General features: G+C 51.7%; 1 protein-coding gene across 2 annotated transcripts in view; it reads right to left on the reverse strand.

Moving 5' to 3' along the window:
- SLIT3 (slit guidance ligand 3) overlaps nucleotides 1-12,779 on the reverse strand; it is a 606,305-nt gene that overhangs the window by 387,203 nt on the left and 206,323 nt on the right. The window lies entirely within an intron of this gene.

Consider the following 12,779-nt stretch of genomic DNA (forward strand, 5'->3'; position numbering starts at 1 on the left):
TTAACTGCCGGCGTCCAGGATTTGTGCCTATTTGAGGCAGAATTCCTGCCGTTCCTGCAGCTGCTGATCTCATGGTTTCCACTTTATAATCGCTCTAAGGAACAGGGAGCAGATTGGCGGAGCTGATGGTGCCCCATGGCTGACTTCACAGCCCCCTGGAGGAGGAGGGCGCCCTCACAGGAGAGGTGGCATGGTGCCACAGGAGTGCTCAACCAAGTCAAAACACCCACGTGCTCTTCCCAGCTGTGCCACCCATGAGCTGTGTGACCTTGGTGGGTCTCTCAACCTCTCTGGTCCTCTGTTTCCTCAGCTGTAAAATGAGAACATGCTATCTACATTATGCATGCTGTAAGTAAAATGCTGTTAATATTTAAAAAAATATCTTCTGGTATCTCCCCGCCTCCCTCTCTGGTAAGTGTCTCTCATTATATCCCATCTGCCATAAGGCCACACTGAGGTTTGCTGCTCCAAGGGACAAAGAAGCAGCTGTATCCGTGACCCAGAGAAGGTGAGAAGGAGGACGTGGCAGAGTGGTGAGTTCCCTTCCGTCAGGAGAGGAGAGACTCTTGGATAACTGGAGAGCAATTCAGGGGGGATGCGATTGGGGGGTGATGTCCAGTTAGCCCATAACAGGCATCCCCAAACTACGGCCCGCGGGCCGCAATGCGGCCCCCTGAGGCCATTTATCCAGCCCCCACTGCACTTCTGGAAGGGGCACCTCTTTCATTGGTGGTCAGTGAGAGGACCACTGTATTTGGCAGCCCTCCAATGGTCTGAGGGACAGTGAACTGGCCCCCTGTGTAAAAAGTTTGGAGACCCCTGCCCCATAACCTGAGCTGAGGTCTGGAAGGATGGGTCAAGGAGAGAAATCCCCAGTGGACTGGGAGGAGCTGGGCACAGCAAGGCTTTCCCCTCTCCTCCGATCTCTGGGGGGCGACCCCGCCAAGTGCCCTGGCGCCAGCCCGCGGCAGCCGGGGAAACCTGGCACTGGTGGTGTGGTGGGCTCAGGCAGAGAGCGTCCAGGGACAGAGCCGTGAGAGCAGACAAGCGGCGTGCGACCCATGCTCCCGAGCTGCTGGTGGGGGCGTGGGAGGCGGCCGAGAGGCGGGAGGGCACTGGGGGTGCACCCAGAGGCTATCCTGTGAGGGGCAAAAGGACTCTCTAGCAGAAGCCGAGGGAAGAGTAAGCCAAGCGGTGGGAAAGGACACAGGTCTGAGGCACAGGTAGAATGCAGGTGGGGCCCAGGCACAGAAGGTGGGGCGGGTGGGGTCATCGTGGCTCCCACTGTGCTGAGAGAAGAGACCACCAGGCCACCAACACGAGCTTCAGTCACAGGTCCCCGATGACCAGGAGGAATGGGGCTGGCACGTGGATCGAAGCATCTTACCTGCACCCTGATCTGTCACGAGAGGTACGGAAGTGTCTCTCTGTGCCCCAAAGAGACTCCTTAAGCAAAAAGAAATGGCTTTCCTTTTCGTTGGAAAGTTGGGGATTTTCTCCCTCCCTTTTCAGCAGGATGGGGGCTGGAGATCAAGAGAAGACAGGCTATGGAAAATCCAAAGGGCCCCGGGTTGCTTGCCCCACCGGGCAGTGAATTACGCGGTCGGCCCATTCCACCCGGTAGAAAGAGTGGCATTTCCTTCAGTGTCAGAGGAGATGGCGTTACTGCAGGTGCAGGGACCGCTCTGTTCCGGCACACAGGTCTGCCCTGCACACCGCTTCTCAAACACTCTGCCTGTCCAATAGAGCTCCCTCTCGAACGGCTTCTCCTCGAGCCCGGGACACCCCCTGCATCAGTATGGTGGGGAACCGTGCTGAAAGGGTGCGTATGTCTTCATGGCCTTTCTCCCGACCAGCAGTGCAAGGCCGTCTCTGCTGCCTGCTTGCCTCACCTGCCGCCATGCCTGGGGCTCCAGGCAGAGGCCCAGGCCCGAAAGGAGATGCCGGGAGTTGGAGCCTGGCTTCATCAGGCAGCGTCAGGGAGAAACTAGGTCTGAAAGGTAAGAGAGCAGGTCAAGGAGGCACGAGCAGCTCAGGGTACGTCTGGAAGAACAATTGGGGGGAGTTGGGGAGCAAGGGACAGTTGTCTGAGAGGTGAGATACGAAGAGAATTCAGGTAACTCCGGTTGTGTTGTGATCGGGGTCCTGCGCTGTAACATTTGAGATGCTATTTTAAGGTTGAGATCACGGGGCCTTGTTGTTGGATGCGGGTCTGTGGTTCTGCCTGCCTGCTTCGCTGTGCTGACAGGCTGCGGAGCAATGCGGCTTTCTATGGATTGTTTTAATTTCCAGTTCTGTTTCCCACTCTGCTGATCCTGCACCTCAGCAAGTGAGCCGTCCAGACCTTTTATGAGATGCACACAGTAGGCTGAGCCCAGAGGGAAGAGTGAGACAGCCTCAGGTCCGGAAAGGGCCTCTCCCCAGGGAAGGGACTCTCTGCCACTCCAGACAGTGGCACGGGAGAGCTTCCCTAATGGTCCACGCCAGGCCCCTCGGCGCAGACCAAACAGAGTGAGCACGCTGCAAGGGGCAAAGTGAGGAACGCAGGTGCTGGGGCGTATGCCAGGAGAGCCGAGGAGAAACCTCAACAGGGTGTGAATTTTAGAGCACGAGGCGCAAGAACACTTGCTTGTGTCCAGAGGCTGGTGCTGAAGGAGTGGATCGCAAGCACGTGTCGTCCTTTGACCTTCTTGGTAAGGAGGTCGCTCTCAGAATCTCCCAGACCAACAGAAAGCTGCAGTTTCTTTGGCTCTAGAACACCACGGAGTTTCGATGAAGGGCACCACACCATTGAAACACACCCCCCCCTTCCTAGGAGCGAAGTCTGACAGCTGACCCTTTCCACCTACTTGACAATAGTGACGCTAACAGCAATGTTCTGTGTGCCAGGCACTGCCAGACATTTCAAAAGCATTACCCATGTGATTCCAAAGCAAGTCTGTAGGGTGGCGTTAGGGTTCCCATTTTGTCAGGATGTCAAGCCACATCCTTATGTTGCATTTCCAGGAAATAGAAGAACAGGGATTTGAACCCGGCACTGTCTGTCCCGAAGCCCTGGCTCCCATCCATGACCATCCTGCCAAAGTCTCACACGGGCAGTCCCCAGACTGCCGTTAGCCCACAAGACATACTTACTATGCCCAGCACAACACTGGTATGTGAGGTGTTAGTTTTGTGTGTTCCCTATGTCACCAACACCTTGGGCACAGCTGCAGTGAGAGCATCACCAGCCAGGGGTTGGAATCAGGAATTGGCCTGTCTCCTGCTCCTCGGTGGAATGCCAGTCTGAGGTTGCCCAGAAGCACAGAGGCAGGTGGAGGAGAACTGTGCTCATCGGGCTGTGAGAGGCAATAACCACAGCCTCAGCCCGATCCACCTGGGGCCTGGATTAGGAAATTGGAAGGCTGTTCAAATGCCACTGGGAAAATCACAGACGACCCCCCCCCCGCATCTGTCTGCTTGTGATGAACCACCATTTACTCTAAACGGGAAGCACAGTGGCGCCCCCATGGACTGTGGGGTCAGAGACACCTGGGCGCGGGTCCCGCACAGTCGCTTCCTAAGCTGTGTCCTTGAGTAGCTCTGTTACCTCCCTACACCCCATGTCCTCACGTGTAAACTGGGGAGAGTAACAGAAGCTACCCCACTGGGATCATGTGAGCGTTCAGTGGATTAAAATCCACCACGTGGTGTCTAGGATAAACATTCAATAAATAGAAACAGCTCTTATCATTTTCCCATGAGTATTTCCTTCTTGGCAACCGGGAGGGATCTTTCCCCCAGACCAGGGAGAAAGACACCACTTTACAATGGAGTGGACACTGTGTGGCTTCCGTAGCTGTTTGGTGGTTCTCTCAGAACTCTGGTCCGTGGAGCCGGGACAGAAAAGCTCTGAGCTGATTTTTTCCATATGATGTGCGCGTGGCTGGCTGTTGACTAGTGACGTGCACAGAATGCCCCTCGGATATGCTTTGTTCCACACCACTGTCCTGTCGCTCACCCGTAACGATAAACACCGTTCTACCCGCCGCTTGGCTCCCGACTGCCCGCCCCACAGTGCTGTCTGTCTGTGAGAGGATCCTGTTCCCCACACAGACGGTGTGAGGGCCCGGGGAGACACTCCCGGGCAGCAGCTGATGCCCCAGACGGTGTGAGGGCCGGGGGAGACACTCCCGGGCAGCATCTGATGCCCCAGACGGTGTGAGGGCCGGGGGAGACACTCCCGGGCAGCAGCTGATGCCCCAGACGGTGTGAGGGCTGGGGGAGACACTCCCGGGCAGCAGCTGATGCCCCAGCCCGGCTCCTCGTGAACTTCCTACAGAGCTCTCTCCCTGAGCCGCAGCCGGGATGCGGAGACAGCCGAGGGGAGCTTGTTTCTGTCCTGTTACCCACTGACGATCGATCGAGCGCGCGGGGCCGCGGGGCCGGGGCTGGGAGACCTTCAAAGCAAGTATCACGGAGATGCCACCAGCCCTTCCTGGGAAAGAGCTACGACTCATGTGAAGTGCTGGCTTACGCCCTGAAAAACATCCTCCTTCCCGACAGCTAGAGCCCAGTGTCCTGATGGCGGAGTCAGTCCCTATCCCCACCCTCACCCTCCGCTGTCAAAAAGGTGCCCAGAGAGGCTGAGTCAATCACTTTACTTTGGGACGGAATCTATGGTATCCCAGAAAAAACTCCAGGCAGTTCCTCTGACAGAACTAGACCAGTTATCCTCCTGGGCAGAGTCCGTATCGCCGGGGGATAAACCCACCCACTTCGTTCAGTCCTCACTAAGCCTTTAGGGACCCCACTATTGCTCCGGAATCTATACAGATGTCTGGGAATAAACCGTTGGTAACTGCTTAATCTTTTCTCTGACCTTCCTAACGTAGACAGACTCCCACCTGTGTGTCCCCACCTTGACCCTCTACCTTCTGGCTTCTCCCTCTCGGATTCTGTCTCCTCTAGTCCCCTCCCCCAGTCATTGCACTTCAACCACACGAGCCTCTTTTCTGTCCCTGGAACTTGCCAAGCCTGGCCCCGTCTTCCTGTCCCAGCCACTGGTCATTACTAGATTGTTTTCTTACAATTTGACACTTTTTGAAATGATTTCATCTGCTCATGACTTTGGTTCCCATGGTCTGTCTCTCCCCAAGACCATGTACATTCTGAGAACAGAGACCCTGTGTGTGAGGTTTTTGTCACCTGTGAGCCCCCAGACGCAGAGTCGAGCCCAATAAGGTGTTCTTGTTACTATCGTTTTCCCATGGAAGTCCCCTCCCCCCCCTACCTATGTGGCGAAGTTCCCAGCACGGCCCGGGAGGAGAGAGACCTTTAACTGTGAGTGAGAGGAAGGTCCAGGAAGATGAACATACACGCCCTCCATGAAGAGGGTGTGTGTCACCACTTCAAAACCAAGCCTTTGCTAAGATGTTCCTTACATTTGAAACGGAACCTTTACTTGTATGAACAGTTTTTAAAAAATGCACCTGTTGGACCGTCTGCCAAGCTTCAAGACGACATTTGGTCGGATGAGCACATCGCGGCTGCAGATACAGACACAGAGGGAAGTCTGGATCCCTACACACCAAAGCCCCAGCTCCAGCTGTGCCCGGGGGGGACACGAGTTGCCACGATGCCCACTGCGGGACCCTGATAGCTGGTTCTGTACCCCCCGGGGCCGCTTAGTTCAGTCCTTTCCCGGGACTTGCTCCTCACCAGATCCATCTCCGGGAGGAGGGGCTGCGATGTCTTTCCTCCCAGGAGCAGATGATAACCCTTATGTGTGGGCGTTTCCTCTCCTACACGTCTCTGCTCCTCTAATCTCCCACGTTCTTTCAACTGTTTTACGGCCAGTGGAAAGGGTAGGGCCAGACTCGTCCGAACAGAGGGTCTCAGACACTGCCATGCTATCACTGGCTTCTGTACGCTCTTTCCTGGTGGTGACGAGTGGCCCCCCAAGCTGTTCCATGTGGGGCCACGACGGACTCCCTCCCGGGCCTGAGAAAGTGGGAGCTGCAGTGCAAGTTTTTATGTGTGTGACGTGGACATCATAAATCAGAACCCCGGGCAGGATCTACATCTGTGAAATGCGCAGGGAATTCAAACAGCAAGCCAGCCACGCAGGCAGGTGGCCCTGAAGCTCCAGAATGTTCATCTTACGCTAACAGCTTGCACATTTATATTACGGTACTGGAAGCAGTGAGCAGGAGGAGTGGAAGGTGTTAACAACTGCTGCAAAATATTTCTTTAAGGATACATTTCCTCCATTTCCTTTCAACATAAATTCTGACAACACAAATGTAGTATTTATCCATGAAATCATGTATCTGGGAGGACTGCTTCTAATTTATGGAATGATTTGAAAAAGCAGTCTTTTAATCTATACCGGGAGAAGTTGGTTAATGTGATGTAATTAGCAGGGTAAATTATTTTCATAAGGAAAGGGTTTAAGGCACAAAACCAGCCCGTTGCAAATGAACACCTTCTCTTCTGCTTGGTGCCCGCAAAACAGGTTCTGTTGTTGTCCTCTAACGAGATACACGGATGCTCTTTCTCGGATTATTAGGAGTCAGACTTCGGTGACTCACCTGTGACTTACTGCAAGGACCCTGGCTGAAGTGGGAAGGGGAGACGGGAGGGCAGGATGATCTTTGCCTGCTCCAACCTTTCCTGGCTCTGGGCCACTGCCTGGAGATTGTCTGGGTGGCCAGATAGAAACTGTCCTCTCTGTTACAGTCCAGAAATAGAAATGGTGGTCCCATGAGTGAATACTGAGGCCCTATAATATGCAAGTATTTTAGGCACATGATCTTATTTGCCCCTCACAAGACCCAGCAGGTGTACTATGCTTTTTTAAGAGATGAAAACTGAGGTCAGAGAGGTAAAATGATATATTTCCAGTTGCATAGCTAGAAAGTGACGGAGCCAAGATTCGAACCCAGGTCTTTGGCTGCCAAATTTAATGCACTTTGTATACGATGCTGCCTGTATGCTGAGTTACTGCTGTCCCTGTCTAACTGGAGCTACAAACGAGGGCCATTGCTCCCCTCCGGGCACATCTTCTGTCCCAGGAAGCTGGTTTTCTTCAACAGTGACTCAATTCTAGGAGCACCGTCTATGTACCAGGGATGTGCTATTGAGGAGCCCTTTTGGACACTTCACATAGACGCCCAGAGTGTTACAGCTATCAGGACCCAGCTGAACCTTCTCATTTCAAATATGGTGAAATGAAAGCCTCAGTGGGCTTTGCCCTGGCTGTTCTGAACCTAAAGCCCAGCCTTCTGGCTCACCTTGACACTATGAGTTCTCGCCTTCCACTCCTATTATTTTAATTTGATCCTCAAAACTTCTCCTTTGAGGAAGGTGTGGAAATCATTGCTATCACCCTTGAAGAAGAGGACAGCCAGGGAAGCCGAGCTCGCGCAGTTACAGTCACATGCAACACGAGTGCAAAGGGTCAAAGCTGGACCCACAGACACTATCTAAACTGCTCCAAGAGGATTCCTCAGAGCCTCAGATGTTTATAAAAAAGTAAGATCCATGCCCTTTGTCAGCCAGCTTCAAATGCAATCACATCTCCTCTCCAACTACCAGATACACACTCCCCATCCACCTTTGTAACGGCTCCTGTTTATTGTAATACGGCGTGCTAGAATAAAAAACTCACCCTGCTCCACCCCAGATGGATAACGTGGAAGCCATCTCACAGAGCAGTGCCCAAGAGTCACGTCGGAGTACTCATAAATCCATTTCCTTCCACTTGGGTGGCCTGTCTGGAATCTGAGTGTTTTCAGGGGTCGAGCCAACATCTTGGTGTCCCTAGAAGTTCTAATCCTGCGTCCCCTGGGAATGAATCAGAGGGGCATGACCGTCGAAGTGATCTTATTTTTGACTTGACCTTTGACTTGACCGTATCAGGCCTCCCACTCATTGCTGGGGAATGTGGAGGCCAAGTCACCCTCCCCAAGGTGTCCTCTTAGGTCCTGGGAGCACTTTCATTCTCATGGTGCTGTGGGCCAGGATAGAGGAGGGAGACGGGTAAATCCCTCAAGAGAGCCTGCTTCAAGGGGGCCGGAAGACTTCTTTCCAACAGCACGCACCTCTCCTCACTGTCCCATCAGCAAAGAGGGAGGGACAGAGGGTAGGGGAGGCCCCAAAGGTTATATCAAGGCTACACAAAGGTGACATGTTTCAGCAGAAAATTGGATGTTATTTACACAGTCTCTTGAATGATAATGACGTCTTTCAACGGCTGCCATCTTTGTGCCCAGCGCTATGTTTTTTTTATGAGCTTGATCACATTTGCTACTGAAGGAAACCCTGTCCCATTTAACAGATGAGAAGACTGAGGTTCAGAGAAGTGAGGCGACCTAGCCCAGAACTCAAGCATGGTCAACTGTAATAACACAGACAACACCAGAATTGGTTATCAAGTTTTAAAAATATTTTGGGGGAGTTTGAAATTTGTTACATTAACCTTGATAGACTTGACTGCAATCCCAAATCCAGGGTTGATCCCATCCTACCCACTAGCACGAGGTACTACAGCCAGACAGTGGGGTATATTGTTTCAGTAAAGTAGGACTTCCCAAGCCACTAAAAAAAAAACAATCACACCAAAATTACCATCACAACACAAAATGGGCAAAGGACAGGAAGAGACAACCCACAAAAAGGAACCCCCCCAATGGCTAACACACACTTTAAAAAAATGATCAACCTGGCCGGTGTGGGCAAAGAAGCCCAACTTAAATCAGCTACTATTCCTTGTGCCTAGAAAAGAATACTAATCATAAAAATTCTAATTTCCAGTGCTAGAGAACATTATAAAAACATTAAAATTCTCTGTTCCCTTTGACGAACATCTAAAATTTGCACCCAAGAAAATCATCATGGCTATGAGCAAATACTTTTTAAAAGGACATTAATTGTAGTCTTGCTTATAATGATACATGTCTGAAAAATCATTTCAATGCACATCAATAAGCATAGGTTAATAAATTATGGCACCTGTGTGTACTGACATACTTTGCAGACCTTAACTATAAAATTGTAAAAGATGATTTAATGACATGGGAAAATGTCCATGACCTATTGCTAAGGCAACAATGTGATGCCATTCCTGAAAAAATAAAAATAGAGATAGATAAATATATGCCTAGAAAAAAAGACGAGAACAAACACACAATATTAATAGTAAAACAAATTGTGGTTGTTATTCTGTTCCTTCTTGGCATTTTAAAAATTTTCCACAGTGGCCACATTTTTTTTTTTTTTTTTTGTATTTTTTCTGAAGCTAGAAACGGGGAGAGACAGTCAGACAGACTCCCGCATGCGCCCGACCGGGATCCACCCGGCACGCCCACCAGGGGGCGACGCTCTGCCCACCAGGGGGTGATGCTCTGCCCCTCCGGGGCGTCGCTCTGTTGCGACCAGAGCCACTCTAGCGCCTGGGGCAGAGACCAAGGAGCCATCCCCAGCACCCGGGCCATCTTTGCTCCAATAGAGCTTCTGCTGCGGGAGGGGAAGAGAGAGACAGAGAGGAAGGAGAGGGGGAGGGGTAAAGAAGCAGATGGGCGCCTCTCCTGTGTGCCCTGGCCGGGAATCGAACCCGGGACCTCCGCATGCTAGGCCGACACTCTACCACTGAGCCAACCGGCCAGGGCCAGCAGTGGCCACATTTTTTGTTTAAAAAAATTATATATATATATATTATTTTCTTTAAAGAATGAAGAATAAAGACTTATGGCTTCCGTAGGCAGTGGGACTCACTGAATTCGATACAGGACAATCCATCCGCCTCTGCACGTCTGAGGCAAAGAGCTGGCAGACGGAAGGAGGAGGTCGCTCGTGCTCATCCTTAGCTCAACGGCCGGTGTGGATGCGGCTGAGCCTGTGGGTCAGCCTTCTGCTCGCTCACACGCCTCCAGCTAGTGAGCTTCCCAACATGCATCCCAGCTAGCTAGGATCTAAATATAGCTGGGGAAGTGTTCCAATCGGGTGAAGCTTGTTAGAAGCCTCTGACATTATGGGAATGTTATGGAGGGTGTTGCGAGCAGCACTCCATAAAACACAAAAACATGAGCTCTGAGAGACAGCGCTCTCGTCCCTCTCCCCCCCGCCCCGGCTCTCCGGTGTCTGCGGGCTTCCCAGCCTCCGCCAGAAAACAGCGGCTCTGATACGCGCGGCAAGGAAACAAACGGGCTCTGGCCACTCCTGCGCACACGCGGGGCATCACACTGGGCTGGCACACTTGAGGAAAATTACTTAGTTATGATCATTATTAGCTGCTTTTAATCACAATAATGAACTAAGACAGCAGTACTTAGGCTTGGGAAAGTCAAAGAGGATCCATTAAAAATCTAATTAAAAGCCAGTCCTTAAGAAGAATCATGGCTTATTTATCTCTCTATTAGGTAATATAAACTAGTGAACTGTGCAGCTTGGAAATTTTCCACCAGTTGAGCTAGTAAGGACTATTCCCTGTTTGGCTGTAAAAGTACAATAAATCCTGCTTTAAAGGGACTTCTATGTTTTAAGCAGAGAGACAACGAGGGAGGGAAGAAGAGGGAGGGAGAGAGAGAAAATGTTAATGACATTTCTTCATTTATTCTCTTGCCATTTTCCAAAAAAGAGTCACAGGTATGTATTTCTATAGGGGAATCTATGAAGCGTAGCCTTTTGGAAACAGAATTATGGAACTAGACTGTGGTTAAAAAGTTACCTACAACGAGCCAGATACTGAGTTAGGTCCTGAGGCAAAGAGATTGAAGTACAAGGAAACAAGGCAGGTGGCTAAGATGAGTCCTGGGATGAAATCAGAAGACAATGGTCATCACCAGAGGGACTTGTTTAAGGTAAGCTACAAGTTATACTCTGAGCTTTCCCATGGCCAAAGCAAAGGGAGATACCCAAGTTCAAAACACAGCAGTTGCTATAGAGAAATACACTTGATCTTAGCCAAAAGGCCGAGAAGCTACTACATAGAAATACAGTCCTCAGCAACCGAAGGCTGAAAGGAATTTCTTCAGTGAGTGTGCCCCCAAACAATGTCCCCACCAAATACCCTTAGAGAGGTAAGTGCCATAGGCCTGTTTCTTTTTTTTTTTTTAATTTTATTTTTTTAATGGGGTGACATCAAGGCCTGTTTCTTATGATGCCCTTGGGCACCTCAAGCTCTCCTGGTGCCCCACACTCATTCAGCAACAGCTACTCTTCAAAGGCCTAACGGAATGAGGTCTGAGGGCCTTGGTGTCTGGTGAAACAGGCAGGAAGGAGACTTCCTCCCTCCCTCCCTCCCTCCCACCTTCCTTCCCTCCCTCCCTTCCTGCGAGAGGAGAGGAGGCAGAGAGACAGACTCCCACATGCACCCTGACTGGGATCTACCCAGCCAGCCCACTAAGGAGCGATGCTCTGCCCTTGCTCCATTGCTCAGCAACCAAGCTCTTCTAAGCACCTGAGGCGGAGGCCATGGAGCCATTTTCAGCACGTGGGGCCAACTTGCTCCAACTGAGCCATGGCTGCAAGAGGCGGGGTAGAGAGAGAGAGAGAGAGAGAGAGAGAGAGAGAGAGAGAGAAGCAAGAGGGGGAGGAGTGGAGAAGCAGATAGGTGCTTCTCCTGTGCGCCTTGACTGGAAATTGAACCCGGGACATCCACATGTTGGGTCAACGCCCTACCACTGAGCCAACTGGCCAGAGTGGGAGGAGACTTTTAATGGCAGAGCACCCCTGGGCGTGTGCATGTGGATGCGAAGCACACACCACAAACCCAGCTTCTCCTCTCCTTACCATGAGGAAACTCCTAGTAAACACCTACATTTGAAAAGCCTCAAAGAAGGAGAACATAATCATTTTCTGATGATCCCACAGGAGGTGGTTACCTTCTAAAGTAGCAGCAGCAGCTCAGGGGCAATTCCATTTCAATTAGCAAATTTGTCGGGTTGGTTTTTAGCCTCGACAACGTGCAGGAGGATGAGTGGAGAGGCGCAAACCTGCTCCAACGGAGCGGGAGGCACAGAGAAGAAATGACGGGAGCAGCGCCTCACCTTTGCTGACCAGCAAGATGCGGGCTGGGCTCTGTGCTGATGCAAATGCTCTCAATTGTCCTCACAACAACCCTTAGAGGGAGTGACAGCTGCCCTCCCTGAGTGGCAGAAGAGGCACAGGTCAAGAGGCACAGAAACCGTTAGGGTCGGAGATGGGAGCTGAAGATAAGCCCGCCTCCAGAGACCGCTGGACATGGCCGCAGAGACGCTTGCCTGGCCAGAGGGCCCGGGAAGGGGAGGGACCACTGGAGGGCCCAGGAAATGCCAGGCAGGAGATCTGCGATCAGCATCACGTTAGGACCAGCGTCCAAAGGATGAGCAGTGGCACTGAAGGCTCATTTGGTCTCCATTTGTTGCACAGGCAGCTCTGAGCACTGACCATGTACCAGGCCCTGTGGGATTCACTGGAGACAGAAGGCCCCTGCCCTTGGTCCCTGAGGAGCTCCGACCTGTGGTGGTGGCTCCAGGGGGGATTGGGAGCCTGGGAGAAAGAAGTCCAACTTATATCGGGGGCTTAGCATCCTGTACGTGCAGTAAGATTAGTACAGGTAGAGGACGGGCGTCAGAGCGCGTGGCTCATTCGGGGGGTTGATGAGAGAAACAGGAGTGGGTAGGGAGACCAGACAGACAGAGGGAGTGAAATTAAAAAGGGGAGTGTGGAGAGTGTGCAACTCACGAGGATAGAGAAGCAAGCGGGAACCTGTTGAGTCCATGAAGAGTTTAGGTTTTATTCTGAGACCAGTGGGAAAC

Source organism: Saccopteryx bilineata, chromosome 4, assembly GCF_036850765.1.
Source record: "Saccopteryx bilineata isolate mSacBil1 chromosome 4, mSacBil1_pri_phased_curated, whole genome shotgun sequence".
Taxonomy (NCBI): Eukaryota; Metazoa; Chordata; class Mammalia; order Chiroptera; family Emballonuridae; genus Saccopteryx; species Saccopteryx bilineata.